The sequence below is a fragment of the Pinus tabuliformis genome, chromosome 4_1 (assembly GCF_031772625.1).
Source record: "Pinus tabuliformis cultivar Carrire ecotype Pingquan chromosome 4_1, CPIR1, whole genome shotgun sequence".
NCBI classification, from domain to species: Eukaryota; Viridiplantae; Streptophyta; class Pinopsida; order Pinales; family Pinaceae; genus Pinus; species Pinus tabuliformis.
The window spans coordinates 116,259,732-116,272,461 of record NC_142303.1 but is presented as its reverse complement, the minus strand read 5'-3'; positions in this window follow the sequence as shown (position 1 = coordinate 116,272,461).

Below are 12,730 nucleotides of genomic sequence, written 5' to 3'. Positions count from 1 at the left end.
TACAGCAAGTCAATCACAAATACTTGATGGAGCAAGTCAATCACAAATACTTGATGGAGCAAGTCCATCACAAATACAATTTCAACAGATTACTCACCCAATGTCACCTAGAACAGCAAAACAAATGCTGAATCCAACTATTTTCAACAAGGAAAACATTCAGCAAATTCAATCAATCAATTGTGAGGAAGTGGCCAATGCTGAAACTAAAATCATAGAGCTGAAAGACAATTTTCTACCAACAGGCCTAACTCCACTAGAGGACATCTTTGATTCAAATGATATCCCCAGAAAACCAAAAATGCAGCTCTTAAATGCAGCCATTGAAGAATGTAACATAGGTACAATTGACAAACCCAAAATAATTAAATTGTCTGCTTCTCTACCTCCTGACCAAAAGCCTAAATACATTGACCTCTTTAAAGAGTTCCAGGATGTCTTTGCGTGGAGTTATGAGGACCTAAAGTCCTATGACACCTCTGTTATCTAGCATACAATCCCTCTCAAACCTGATCAAAAGCCCTTTAAACAAAAATTGAGGAGAATCAATCCTATGCTTCTCCCAGCAATGGAACAAGAGGTACAGAAAATGTTCAAGGCTGGCATCATAGCACCAATCAGATTCTCGGAATGGATCTCCAACTTAGTCCCTACAAGAAAGAAGACTGGTGAAATTAGGCTGTGTGTGGATTTAAGGAATCTGAACCAAGTATCCCTCAAATACAACTATCCCTTACCCAAGATGGATCACATTCTCCAAAGGGTGGTAGGGGCCTCAAGGATCTCATTACTGGATGGATTCTTAGGATTCAATCAAATCCTGGTGCACCCTGATGACCAAGACAAAACAACATTTACAACCCCATGGGGAACCTTCAAATATGTAAAAATGCCTTTTGGGTTGAAGAATGCAGGGGTAACCTTTCAAAGAGCAATGGACATTGCTTTTGAAAAGGAGATTCATGACTTTTTAGTCATTTATTTGGATGACCTAACACCCTTCTCAAAATCTGACCAAGAACATCTAAAACATTTGAGACAAATCTTCCTAACATGCGGAAAATATGGAATTTCATTGAATCCCAAGAAATCCCTATTCGGTTTAGAGGAAGGTAAATTATTGGGCCACATCATTTCAAAGGATGGCATAAGAATTGATCCATGCAGGATACAAGCTATCCTACAAATGCCTCACCCAAGAAATATCAAAGAATTGCAGGGATTTTTGGGAAAAATCAATTTCTTGAGAAGGTTTATCCCAAACTTAGCAGAACTAATCAGATTATTAAATAACATGCTAAAGAAAGATTCAAAAGTCAAATGGACTATTGAAGCCAATCAAGCCTTTGAAGGTATAAAACTGGCCCTTACCCAAACCCCAATGTTGACCAATCCTCAGTTTGACAGGGACTTTATCATTTTCTCTTTTGCCTCCCAGCATACTATTGCTGTTGTTTTATTGCAAAAAGATGACCAAGGAAATGAGAAGCCAATTGCTTTCTTTAGCAAAGCTCTTAGAGATGCACCTTTAAAGTATCAAATCATGGAAAAGCAAGCTTATGCTCTAGTCAAAGCCATTAAAGACTTTAGGATTTATATCCTTTATTCCCATGTTATAGCATATGTGCCAAGTCCTATTGTCAAAGACATTCTCACCCAAGAAAATTTAGAGGGCAGAAGAGGAAAGTGGATTGCCAACATCTTGGAATTTGACATTGAGATAAAACCTACAAAACTAATAAAAGGGCAAGGCTTGGCCAAATTAATGACAGAAGCAAATTTCCAAGCCTTAGACATTAACCAGCTGGACAGTGAACCAGAGCTGGCGACTCCAAAGATCAATGTAGCCTTTGAACAATCCCCTTGGTACTCTGATATATGTTATGTATTGCAAAACCTGTGTGCTCCCCCAGGATTGTCCAGAACTAAATGTAGGTTTTTAAAAATGAAAGCTTCTAAATTTTGTGTTATGGATGGAAATTTATTGTGGAAAAACCATGAAGGAATATTGCTAAACTGCCTAATTGAGAATGAAACTGACAATATCATAAAGGAATTTCATGCAGGTGACTGTGGTGGACACTTGTACTGGAAGTCCACTGTGGATAAAATACTAAGGGCTGGGTACTACTGGCCCACCATGTTCTCTGATGTCAAGGAATTCACCACCTCATGTCATAAATGTCAAGTGTTTGAGGGAAAGAGACAATTGCTGCCACTTCCCTTAAGGCCTATTGCAACAGAGAGACCTTTTCAACAATGGGGCTTGGATTTCATTGGGGAAATTCATCCCTCATCTTTAGGCCAACATAGATGGATATTAACAGCCACAGACTACTTTACTAAGTGGATTGAAGCTGTTCCATGCAGACAATCAAATGATTCCACTATCATTCAATTCTTGGAGAACAACATATTGGCTAGATTTGGCTGTCCTGACAAAATAATAACAGACAATGTTGCTGCTTTCAGATCCAAGAAAATGGTGAACTTCTGCCATAAATTTCACATCACCTTGGGCCATTCTACTGCATACTATCCCCAAGGTAATGGCCTTGCTGAGTCATCAAACAAAAACTTAGTAAACATCATAAAGAAGGTACTGGAAGAAAACAAGAAGAATTGGCACAAGAAGCTGGTCAATGCCTTATGGGCAGATAGACTAACAACCAAGAGATCAATTGGAACCAGCCCATATGAGTTGGTTTATGGACTAGAAGCCAAATTTCCTTCATCACTACGGATGCCTGTTATGAAACTTCTTCAAGAAAGCCAAGCAGAACCAAATGATATGCAAAGAAGGATCAATCAAATAATTTGTTTACAGCAAACTAGGGACCAAGTTTTCAGCAGAGTCCAAGTTTTACAAGAGAAATTAAAGAAGGCCTTTGATAGAAGGACCAAGGCAGAAGACTTCAACATTGGTTACAAAGTCCTCAAGTGGGATTCAAGAAGAGAGGATAAGGGAAAACATGGAAAATTTGATTCCCTTTGGAGAGGACCATTTGTTGTCCAAGTAGTGCAAGGAAACAATACCTATTTCCTTAAAAGTCTAACTGAAATTGACTTGGATGAAGGTCCTGTGAATGGTAGGATGCTGAAGCACTATTTTGACTACCACCCATAAGTACAGCCTGAGCTTCCATTGTACATACCCAAATGTATATATTACTTTCTGTTAAAATGTAAAAATGCAGTTTCTCAAGTGTTATTAACTATCAGCAAAAGATAAATAGACTCAGAGATCTACCAAGAAGGAAAGTGCACAATTTTGGCATTTCAAGATAGCATACTTCAAATGTGGTGAAAGCAGTCAAGGGCCAAGGCATTCTGACCTGCTGTTCTTGGTCTTTCAAATGAAAAACCATCCCCATGTGGAGCCACTGTTAGCTACCTATATCAATAGGTTTCATATTTCATGATTGGTTATGAAAGGGCCAAATATGCTCTGCTTTGATGGTACAAAAGCTCCCATATTTCCAAGAAGACAAGGTGTGTAAATAGTTTCATGTTATCTTAGAGTTTGATGGATGGTCCAACAGCCTAATCTGGATCATGCCATGTTTGAATTTTCTGTTGTAGAATAGAGAAACAAGTCTGTCCAAACTGTTTAATCTTGGCAGACAAGTAGTGCAGGTAGAGAAGTAAGGTTCCCAACTGCTTAATCTGGGGCCTTGGAAGGAATAAGGGCAGTCTTAGATAGATGAGCAAAAGAAAAGCCAATGAAAAGAAAAGGCACACAAGGGTCTGCAAGCCTAAATGCACCCTCCAAGAAGAAACAGAAAATGCTAGGAAAAGTAGCTGGGTAAGTAGATGGGGTTGCAGAAGTAGTATTAATTTCAGATTGAATCTTGCTGGTCTAGATAAGAAAAGCAAGGCAAAGGAGCATGTCTAACTCCCAAAATTCCCCTTCCTCTTTATTACTAACATCCTTTCATCCATGGAGATTGATGAGAAATTTCTAAGGTTTTATGATGGTTCTTGTTCATTTAAAAGCCACATTTCCTGTGTAAAATTCTTTTCATTTTGATATACTCCTAAAAGCTAAGTGTTTCTCAAATAAACTTAGCATCATCTCCCCCCATCCACTCCTTTCATCCATATTAACCCTAACTCTATTATATAATTCCCCTATGTTACCCTTTCCCTAGTATTATAACACCATGGTGTATAAACCCCAAACAATGTATAAATATCCCTCCCCTTGGCATTATAGCCAATAAGTTCTCTATCAGGGATCAAATGGCATCTGGTCACTTTGATGAACCTAAATCTAACCCCCTCCCCTCTTCTGATTTCATTTGGCCCCTAAAAGGCTTCATTTGCTAAAGAAAATCTCATAAATGACCTTGTTTTACCTATACCCGCTTCATTTGCAAAAATAACCCAAAACACCTACTTTGTTCGCTTATCCAAAGTTCCGCCCGTATTGTATATTTCCAAAATACATTGAAAAACATTGGAAAATACCCTATCCTAATGTTTTCCGCCGAGCGCTGATCCCGAAAATAAATATTAAATAATACCGCCCCCTTGTCATATCCACCGATCATCTCATCAACCCGATCGCTGTCCGATCAAGCGATTGAAATCCAACGGTCCTTATCCATATCGGACGGGCCCCAACGTCCGACAGATACCTTCCGATATCTGTCAAAAGGTGACGTTAGGCGCCCGCCACGCGCCTCCCCCACAATGCATCGGAGGTATGCCTAACACATTCCGCCTCCGTAGCTATAGTGGTGCGATATAAAACCGCTAACCGTTTCCGGTTTCGCTCGATCCTCTCATCCAACGTCATCCCCACGTCACTGCCACTCCGCCTTCGTGTCAGCTCCTGCGTCCGCCCCCATGCTGATCTGTCTGCCACCGCATCATCCCCGTGGACCAGTAGCAGCTCGCCACCTCACCCGATGACATCATGCTGACGTCATCCCACCTTGACCCCACCTGATGACGTCATGCTGACGTCATCCAAAAAATGCGCCAAAATGCCAAAAGTCCATATTTAGGCCAATTTTCGCGTTTTTTCATACTTTTGCTGCAAGAGCTGTTGCTTTCTCTGCATGATTTTTACGTCCAAGTTACACCACCTTTGCTGAAACCAACTCGGAGACGTCCAGCGCGCCATTTCCACAGTCATCCGTGACCATTGCTCGCTCTTTACCAGGTATTCTCCATTAAAATCCTTCATATGCCTACTCTGTCTGTGAATTCCCTCGAAAGAGCTTAAGCGACATAAAACTCTCAAAATTCACCGGTGAAATCTTGATGCCTAGCCCCCATTTACAACTGTGAGCTCGAAAAACAACAACCGAGCCTTGTTTACCCATATTTTCACTGAAAACAGTACTCTGTTCACGCAAACGTGAAAGTACTCACTCAAACTGTATTCACCTGCTGAAAAAGATAGATTTAGACCTCTCATTGGTCTCATTTACACTTCAAGCAGTATTTCAATTGCTGCAACTCTCTCACTCACTTTGTGCCATACAATTCACATTCCTCCCTCAAAGAAATTTTTTTGGGTTGCTCTGCATAGCAACTCCATCCATAAATCCTACAAGAAAACATGGACCCACCAGTGGCTCCCATAGCCCTTAATGTTGCCCCTTTGAACGCTCCCCACAGAGAATTAGAGTGGAAGGCATTAGCAGACTTATATTATAAAATCTCAGAAGAAATGCTAAGCCAGAGCAAGTTCCATATTCATCTGTTAAATGAATTAAAAATCAAACATGAGACTGGAATAGACATCTTGGGCATTTGGGATTCCTTCCTCCCAATTTTCAAGCTCCCTCAGGTGAATCAATTTCCTGACCTGATTCACTTATGTGCTGATAAGTATGATGCCACCCAGAGGGCTGTGCTTGACCCTTCAGGCACAGTTCTGTTCTACATTACCCCTGAGGCCATCAAAGAGATGTTGCAATTCAAAACAAACAAGAAATTGGTTCCTCTATCCCTGGTTGATTTGATAAGGCAGGGAGCCAGAATGACAGATGCCCAAATTACCAAACTCAACCAGCTGTTTATTAATTCTGATACTGTGATAAACCCTCCCATTAGTCATGTTTATCTCAACCAATTGGGCAGGGACCTTGTAGATATGATCAGTCCCATTCTGGGGTATGACTCAATTGAGTATATAGATGAAACTGTGCTGCTGATGATGCTCATGTTCTCTCCTGGCAAAAATCCAGTCTGCTATGACTATTCCACTTACATTTAAGAGAAAATGCATGAGCAGTTGATGAACCTGTCAAGGGAAAGGGTGTTCAAATACACCTCCTACATTTACCACTTAATCTTATACCATCAACATGAGAAATTATCTTTTGCTATGAAAAGAGAGGATGCACAGGGCAACCTCAGATCAATAGTGTATTGGACCTCTGCTTTCCACTGCAGTTTCTATTCTCCATATACCTACTATGAGTTCATAGATCTCTTCATCCATCCAGCCATGACTCTGCTGCTGGGCTCACCTCCTCCAAGATTGATCGATGAAATGCAAAGACTCCTTCACTTGTCAAAAGCATACAGCATCGGGGATTGGTATTTTTACCAACATCACACAGTCATTAGAATTTATGGCTATGAGTTACCCCCATACAGACTGCCCAGATATGTGCCCATGAGGCTCTTTGCCGTAGAATACTTTAGGCAGTTTGACAATGTTGATGTGCTTCACTTTTCAGGAAAGGGCAAGAAGGCACAGTTGAAAGTCAGGAACCAACTTGGCCACCTGGTCTATAATATAAGGGAGGAAGGCTGGATAGAGGCAGGTAGAATGTTACAAGACCTTGGTTTGAAGACCAGTTTCCTCTGGAAACCTTATGACCCCAACCACTTCATCAGTTTGAGGAGGCTTAAATATAAGCTATCTCGCTATGATCATGTCAAGATTCCTCACATTGAACAACATGCAAACCAAATTAAATGGAGGAGAGGAACCCTAGAAGAAGCTATTACACAAGAAGAGCTGAATGAAAGAGCACGTAGAAATCTTCTAAAGATGGCTGACTTGGAGCTTTCTGCACAGGTACTCACTCTTCCAAACATCCAAGTGGGAACAGCTGCATCTTCCTCCACAGCAAATCAGCAAGTGGCCAGAGCTACTGAGCAAGCCTCTGCCAAAGGAAAGGAGAAAGAAATGGAATCAGAACAGCCACCTCAGGAGGAGGTACAGCAACAGCAGCAGGCAGAACAACAACAGCAACAGGGTACACAGCAAAGAGAAGGGCAGCAGGAAAAGGAGCAGCCCACATAGCAAGAAGGGGCAGTTGAGGCCCAAAATCTCACTGACCAGCAGGCTCAAAGCAGAGTGCCTCCTAGGCAAGAAGCTGCCAATGAAACCTCAGTCCTCCAAACTCCACAAAGGGAGGATGTGAGCAGAAAAAGGGATAGAGAGACTCCCTTGACCACATCAGCAAGTCATGGGGAGAAGAGACAGAGAATAAATCCATTCTCTGAGGAAGATATGCCTAGAGGGCAATCTTTGGGTATGGGCATGCCCAGTATGGAGGCATCTGCAAGTTCCTTCCAGCAGGAACAAGAGAGAACAATGGGAGGGGAAGTCAGCTCCTCCGGCCAGCAGAGAGAGGGTTAACTGAGCATTAAGCAGCAGTTCATAGACATAAAGAGGAGAAGTGACCCCATTAAGATACAACTGTACAACCATTTATTGAAAATGGCTCCCTCCAACCAGCAGCGTCTAATGTCTGCCTTTGATGTAAATAAAGGCAAGATGATCATGAGCCACTTCACGCCAACCACTCTGCAGCCACAGTCCGCTTCAGATTACTTGAGGACTAATCTTGAAATCATGGCCAAGGACATCCACCCAATGGATAAGATTGAACTACACAAACAAACAGGTGAGATGGTCTATGCTTCATTGGCAGGCAAGACCTTGGACAACTACAGGCTAGAGAATAGCCTAAATAATACAGCTTCTCAGCTTGAGTTGGAGAGGGCCTCCTCTCAAGCAAAGGACAACAGGATCAGGGCCCTAGAAGATATAATCATAGATATTGGGCATGATCCCAAAGATATCAAGGTCATACAAGAGATATTGAAGCTGAGGGATGCAGATATGGCAGCTCTAAGGAGAAAGATCAAGCTCCTAGCCACAATTCACCCTCAGACAGATGAAGTGGCACAACAAAGGCATGATAAAGATGCCACAGATCTGCTCATATCTCTCTACAAGCAGCTCATCCAAACACAAGAACAACTGGGAGAATCAGAGGCTGCATAGGCAGCATTACAAGCATCTCTGAAACAGAGAGAAGAAGGGCAGACCTCTCAGCCTCCTCCTCAAATCATAAACCTTGAGGAATCTGCCCCAACTACTGTTCCTCCCCCTCAACAGACTGATCAAGCTGCGCCATCTACTTCAGCACCTCCACCAACAGAGCAGGCCCCTAGCTTGGACATGCAAAAGCTAAAAAATGAGATTCAAGCCCTGGAAGCTCAAATGGCAGAGCTGAATGAGACCAGGGATAAATTGGCCAAGGTGAATGACAGATATGATAAATCCAAGCAAGTTGTGGCAGAGAAGGGCAGGGAGGTGAAAGCCCTCAAAGACAGGATAAAAGAGCTAGAAAATGAGCTCAAATTAGATAAAGTTATAGCTGGGCTTAAGGCAATGCTATGGGCCAACATTGGCCAGTCTATTACTGACCAATGGCAGTATATAGAGACAATCCATGAGCAGCTAGAGCTCATCCCAAAAGCACAAGCTGAAATTCACAAGTCAAGGGCTGCTCTAGGCAACATGCCTGAAGTTACCACCAGGATGATCAATGTGCTGAATAATAGAACAAGTACTCAGCTGGCAAACATGGGAATTCCCAATAGAACTGAGACCATTCAGTTGATCAAAAGGGTTCTCACATTGAGAAATTTGGTGCAAACATTGGAGAGAAGAACCCAGGACATGGAGACCGAGGTAAAAAGGTTCATGGATAAATTCCTGGTGCTGCAAAACAGAGGACTCCCTAGCTTACTGAACAGCGCAGGGAGACTACTCATTCATGAGCAGTATGCCAAAAGAGTGAACACATTTGCCACAAGCGAAATCAATGAGAATCCCAACAGCTCAGAAGAAACAGGGCCAGCTACAGGACAAACTATCTACAACAAGGTAGAAAGTCTATTTTTTATAATGAATGAGATCAATCACCTGTTTGAGGTGGCTCCCAATTTTTACAAGTATACAGAGGCAAAGGAGACTATGGATGCAATTCTCAGGCATCAACTCCCTACACAAGACTGGTGGACAAATGCAATACAGAAAATTTTATAGACAGTGAGCCATTCACCAAATTTTGTTTTTGAAAATATGAATTGCTATGCAAAGCACAGTTTAACAAAATCAGCATGCATTAAAGATTAAAGCTGAGCCAACGAAGCAGAAATTTCGGCCAACGAAGCAAAAGTAGGAAACCACAGGTGGCAGAGCCGAGAAGATACAGCGCAGCAAACGTAAAGGCACATTTTCGAGCATTTAAGCAAAGCGTTCCAACTGACTCAGTGACCTCCAAAGGTCAAAATATCCTCTGACAGAATTAAAGAGCAGTTATGTTGTATTCAAAGCTGTAATAACTTCTTTTCTACTTTTCTGTACGAAGTAATGAAGATATTTCTCTCTCAGATAACTCAATGCCTGAGATATTTTGTATAAACATTTCTATATATTTGCCCCTCGCAGAAGCTTACAGGGGTTGTTGTTTTCCTCTCTGAAGAGTTCCTTGTGCTGTAATATTTATCAAGAAGTTTAATACAGAAGATGATGGAATTTCTCAACGTTCTGAAGTGTTGAATGTGTTCTGGTGTTTGTTAAAGCTGCATGATTCCTGTGTATCTCACAATACAATAAGTTTCCTGTAACTCTCTCTGTTATGTATTTCAAATCTTTTACAATCCATTTACGTTCCAAATTTCTAAGTATTTAACAACAAAGAAAAAGAATAGCCTTCAGGATTTATTCATGCAATACCCTGAGCTCAATCTATGTCGTTAAGGAATGTTTTCTTCAGGTACAATCTTAATATGGGTAATTCTTAATTGCTGCACTATTAGAATATATCTTTCACAGTGAACTAAGTTTCAGGAATTCAAGTTTGCTCTTGAGGAATATGTTTCACTTTCACATCACCAGTTTAATGGAGAATTCTTAATAGCTTTCCATTGGCTAACCATACATCACAACATAAGTTTAAATCTTGTTTGTTGAGATACCCAATAGGCCCTGCAGTCTGAACATCATCACTCCAGCATTTCAAGCATTTCACAGCTCTAGACTCCATTGCCCAATGAAATACAACTGTCTGAACATTACATCTTAGGCATTTACAGAGATTCTTCAACCAAAAACATAATCAAAAAACCTGAGCCTAATAGCTAGCCTAAATTACCTTCATAACAGAGACAAATAAAAAAGAGAGAGCCCTCTCTGATTACAGTTTGGCTAGGGACTATAATCCAAAGATTGGTTAGTGGTTACCCCGGCCGTATTCCCTTGGGAGTCATAGGGAACAACCTGGGTGTTAACACACTTGATTCAGTGCTAATTGGGAAAAGGAGATTGTTTGATGCAGATATACTTGATGATTTATTGATGTTCATGGATCCAGTCTAAAAATTAATGAAAAGTGGTCCTTGAAAGAAAAGAAGTAGGGGGTTGTAACTCCCTTCCAGGAGAGAGAGTTGTAGCTCTCTGCAGGTTGCAGCCTGCGTACTGGTAAAGGACTGCACCAGTACAAAATCATTGTAAAAGAAATTTCTAATTGAAAGAATATAGAGACATATTGCAGCAGGTGGTTTTCACCCACATTGGGTTTCCACCTTATATCTGGTGTTCTTTGGTGTGACTATCTGTTTTTCTTATTCATGCTCATTATTTTATGGTACTGACATACAATAATTCAAAGTATAAATATATTGAAAAAGAATTAGATAATACTGATTCACCCCCCCTCTCAGTATTATTTCCAACAACTTTGGTCCAGCATGGACTCAGAAGGTTTACTTTCAATGATAGGTGCTTCGACCGATGGTTGAGTTACATCAGTCGGGTTTTCAACTAGCGATGGACTTGGTAAGAGTTTCTTGTATTCAAGTGGAAATAATTGCGGTGAAGCAAGACAATTATGCAAGATTCTCTTGGCGTCATCTAGGAAAGGACATTGGCAAAGGTGATGGTCTTCATCGCATAATTTACATGGAATTTTTACCTTTCCTTTTTGCCTAGGAACTTCATTTTCACTAGTTGATAGTGTGCTGTCAACATGATCACCAGAGGTTGATGACACCGGGCGGTGCGAACAGGGAGACCATTCTCTCAAGATCCGTGGGATGCAAGGACAATCCCAGTGAAAATGGTTTCCTTTGCAAATTAGACAAGGATATTTAGGGGTTTTAATGTGTGGATTTTCACCAGATGATTCATTGTTGCCCCCTTGCTTAATTGACTTTTTCTTCTTCTTCTCCTTCCCTTTCTTCTTCTTTTCAGCCACTTGGTTTTTAGTATCACTAGTTTCACCAAGCGAAGAGGAAGAAGGGGAGGGAGAAACAAATGAAGTAGAAGGTGAAGGGTCGACTTCAGTATCATCTGGTTTTTTATTCGATTGCTGAGGAATCACGGTATTTTGAACAACAGAGGTTGAGAGTAGCCATACTGGCAGGCCGATTTTGATTCTCGGAAGGGACAATGTAGCCATATACGGAGCACCGATATCTCCCTAAGAAGAGAAAGGGTTAGGATTTCCCCCAAGAGGGATTCCTTGATTGGTGGACTCCATTATCTCAACCTAAGATCAACGAAGGAACAGGGATTTTATTCCGTATTAGATAAATTTTAATGATGCTTTGACACAAATTTGCTTTTTCAATTTTTAAGAGTCGAGAAAAAGATAAAGATGACTCTAGTCGCCTTCAATTTTTAATGAACCTGAAGTGACAAGTGCTCAGATGGACCTTTTCTTTTAAGGAGTCGAAAAGGAACGAAAGTGACTACTCTGGAAATATAGACAAAGGGATTACCAAACCAATCGCAAAATTTCAAAATACACCTTGGTGGTAAATTAAAGAGAAATTACCAAGGACATATGTACGGCAGTCAATCTTCCCGAATGCTGTGTTCAGTGCATTGCAATCGATAGGGTGGCAGACAGGGCTTCCTATGGATAAAGGATATCAGCCTATTGTGGTCTCCCAATATATACTCAACGATACGGGGAGCACAAGTCCATACTAGCACTTGTCATATCAAAGAGGAGTAATCACCCAACCTTCGATGAAAATGATAGTTACCAAGTTTTACGACGCCGGAATACGTCTCTAGCCTAGACCTCTAGATGTGTTGCATTAGGTTCCAAAGCATTGTTATGTTCATTGAGACTTATTTTAGAGTTGATATTTCTTAGAAGTTTTTCTTCCAAGGTTCACAGTGTAATGTAGATGTAAAATTCCTAAATATGCAATCTAAAATGATAAACAGACATTTATTTTAGCAATAAAAATCCTAGCTACTAAGGAAAGAAGATTATGATTCTTTCAACAGAGAGTAGAGAGCACACACTAAATTCACTTTTCCTAAATCATTTTCACACATAATCTAAATGCAAATGCAGATGCATGTATTTGTTTTTCGTTTCCTTAATGTGAGAATGCCAAAAAGGAAAACTAAGTACAAATCTGAACTATTTTCTTCAAAGCGACA